General features: G+C 37.7%; 1 pseudogene; it reads right to left on the bottom strand.

The window, feature by feature from the left end:
- Nucleotides 1–1,065: 1,065 nt before the first annotated feature.
- Nucleotides 1,066–1,183, bottom strand: LOC124796638 (annotated as a pseudogene).
- Between the last annotated feature and the right edge of the window lie 2,621 nt (nucleotides 1,184–3,804).

Genomic DNA, 3,804 nt, shown 5'->3' with positions numbered 1-3,804 from the left:
TTAAACTGCTGAAGACTGACAGTGGTGCACAAAATGCCCTCCACGACATACAATAAAGTAGCTTGGGCAGTGTAGACGTAGATGCAAATAGAACCGCTGATTTTGCGGTTAATATTTCTTATTAGTTTACTTAATTGTCAACATCCTTTTATAGTACCACCTCTCAGATTCATCGTTTATCCTCATTTTAGAGTATTTATTTGTTTGTTGACATGTGACTTCCATAAAACTGCCGTCAGGTACTATCGTCTGCGTAGCATGGTGATGAACATGTTTATAAAGTAGATATTACAGTCTAAAAGTATGTTATAATGTTTCCGTTACTTAAAACCAAATAATAACTTAATCAAGTTGTAAGAAAAATCCCACAAATAAGACACTATTTTTGTTAGACTATCTCCATTATAATCCAGAGTCAAAATTGGATACCAACAGTGTAAATAAACGCCCCCCTCCCAAAATATACTTTGAGCAACAGAAACTAAAAGTTTCTTCGTTATCACTTGCGACAAAGTTGCCTTGTGATGCGCTTCATCAATCACGAACCCATCTTTTCTTGTCTCATGGCAGTCTTCTTACTTGTTTAATGCTACCTGATCACTTCTTCATGTCAGAGTAGCACTTGCATACGATGGCCTAAATTGTTTGTTCGATATATTCTAATAAGTTCCTTCTCAGATAGTTTTTGCTGTCTATGGATCCTGCTAGAACAATGTAAATTATTCTCGTAAGTCATAACACACGTATTATCATATGGTCTCTTCTTCGATATAGTGTTTTTGAAAAATTCCTTTCTGTGCTGATTCTGCGGAGAACATCATTTCTTAGTTTATTAAAACTAAACTAAACTAAACTAAACTCCGTCCGAACAGGCCATGAAGGCCCAAGGATACCGACCGTCCGCCATGTCATACTCACCCCACAGGCATCACTGGATGCGGATATGGAGGGGCATGTGGTCAGCACACCACTCTTCCGGCCGCTGTCAGTTTTCGTGACCAGAGTCGCTACTTCTCAATCAAATAGCTCCTCAGTTAGCCTCACAAGGGCTGAGTGCACCCGGCTTGCCAACAGCGCTGGACAGACCGGATGGTCACCCATCCAAGTGCTAGCCCAGCCCGACAGCGCTTAACTTCGGTGATCTGACGGGAACCGGTGTTACCACTGCGGCAAGGCCATTGGCCTCTTAATTAGTTTACTTAATATTCATACCAGATCTCAAGCGCCTCGTTTATCTTCTCTTTTGATTTTATTTTCTACAATGCTGCAAGTACAATGGTTCTCAACCTATGGATAACTACCCCTTTGGGGGAAAATAATACTTTCTGAGGGTAAAACCAAAGAGGTGTCGATTATACTGTAAGTAGTGTAGCCTGTTCACATGTTTGTATGTTGGCAACTCTATAGACTGTATTAACATCGCTGAAAGCGCTCTGCATCCCCAGTAAGAGACTCCGTGGTTGGACGGACTAGCTGTTAACAGTTAGCAAGCGGACGCCTTGGAAGTGTGTCCTTCATGGAGACTCAGTGTTGGTAGGACATGCATTGTAAAATGAGGATGGATGTAGTTGGTAATGTTTGTGTAGTGGAATTACTGACGTATATATAATTTTTGGAACTGGATGTCACATGAATAAGGTAAAAGCTGCTAAATACATTGTTTGCTCTTCAATGAAATCTTTCTTTTGCTAACCATATGCCTCCTAATAGTTAGAGCATATAGTAGTTAAAATCTTTTTATTTAGCTGGCTGTAGTTGCTGCTTGCTGTAATTGCTATAGTTCATGTTATGAAGATTTCCTGTGAGGTAACTGACTTATGAAAAGTATGGGTTATTGTTAGGACTTCTTCCAATTCAGGGCCATTCTTTTGTGTTAATTATTTGAAGTTATGTTGTTTTACTATAGCAGTCAGATTACGTTGGGCTTGTGTATTGTGGGTAATAAATGAATAAGTTAAGTTGAGTTGTCAATGTCAGGGAAAATTCCATAGGTCAGTGTTGAAAGGATAAAAATAAGTAGCGATACAATAGGTTCAGTTTCACTCAGTAGTTTCACTTACACAAAGAAGTTTCACCTGGCGACCCTGCCAGGATTTGCACCTGGAATCTTCTGATTTTACTTGTAGTGTGAATCATTAGTGCATGATTAGAAATTAGTTGTTTTTTACTGCTGGCACATATATTCTATGTATGGAATTTCCTTTGTACTTGTAGATTCTTGTTGTTGTACTGTGTTGTCATGAGCAAAATAGTTGTGGCATCGATGTGGATTTGCACGAAGTATCTCGCAGTCACTTTTGCAACTAATTAGATGTTGATTATCTTCAGTGTTATTTTAGTGTGTCTTCCTGTTTTTGCTTTTCGAATTGTTTTTTGTGTGTTATTGTGCAAAATAGTGATGACTGAAAAGTGTAAAACTAGGCTGCAAAGCAAATTGAGAAATGACAGTGATGACGAGTGTAGCTTGTTAGCACCACCTATTAACGAATTGATGAATGTTCAAGGCAATAATTTGATAATAGTGTTTTGGGACATGGACCAAGCAGTAAATAAGGGGTAGAAATTGAAACAATCATTGAACAGGGAATTATTGTTGATCGATCGGTCGGTAACAGTTCGCCTCAGGAATGCGAAATAACAGAACTTGATCTTGCAAATACCGTAGATTCAGGTTTTGTGTGAATATACTTTTCCCAATTAAGTCAAGACACACTCTCTGCTTTTCAAAAAATGAATATTGCCGGTCCAAACGCACTGACGAAAAACACAAAGGAACGTGTTTCAGTCTCTAAAATATAGTTATTGCAATTAATTCAAATATTTGATCAAACCAAAAACAAACACAACAACAAGTGGAACAAAATCAGAAACGAATACAGTAACAAATGGACCAAATTAGAAACAAACGCAGCGACAACTTCAAAAGTCAGACATAACTGACGAAATTAAACAAACACTTGAACAAACAACGTGAAGAATTAACCGCTGAGATACTCAAAATCGAATGAAATATCAAAAAATTTCTGAAGATGTAAAGACACAAAATTGTGGTCATTTATAGCTTATTTTTTGTGACATGAAAACACATTACAGAATCATGAAGAAGCCATAAAAGAACTGCAGACCACTGTACACGAAAATCACGACACCTTGCAGGCTAAAACTGTCTCTGTTGCATCTACTAATACAGTCGTGCAACTTGTAAAAAATCAGGAAAATTTAAAGTACATAGTAGATACGATTACGACACAAATGGACACTCTTAAACCTGGTTCAGAAAAACTCACGGAGGGAATCAGCATATTATTGCAAAAAAAGCCGAATTTTTGGATCAGTTAACAAATTTATCTACGAAGGTAGATGATGATTTGAATGATACAAGACCGGTAGCCTTTACTGCTACAGAGGAGTACGAGGAAATAGGAAATTCAAACAGAGTCAGAAACAAATCAATAAGCAATACAAAAGAGAAATGAGGGAAGTACAAGATCAGTTGGCACAGGTGACGCAAAAATTACCACAAAGTTTCAATACTTCAATGATGAACAAAGCTATCTCAAAAGAAACATTTGTATTGTCACTATTTCGTTATATTGTAATATTTATTACCTAAGACTTTCAAATATGAGCCTGTGGTTGCGTTACGATGAGAAGGAAAGAAATGTATGAACCATGGTACTTGAAATTCATTCGTAGGTGGAAAACGTGCCATAACCGAGCCACTTCCTTGTCGCTCATTGTTTGCAGACTGGCGTACATTGCCAATTTATTTCGGAAAATAAACGCCCTTAGTTTTAGCCTGTA

The sequence above is a fragment of the Schistocerca piceifrons genome, chromosome 4 (genome assembly GCF_021461385.2).
Source record: "Schistocerca piceifrons isolate TAMUIC-IGC-003096 chromosome 4, iqSchPice1.1, whole genome shotgun sequence".
Lineage (NCBI taxonomy): Eukaryota > Metazoa > Arthropoda > Insecta > Orthoptera > Acrididae > Schistocerca > Schistocerca piceifrons.
The sequence above is the reverse complement of the archived record's forward strand: the minus strand, read 5'-3'. Positions and strand labels throughout refer to the sequence as shown.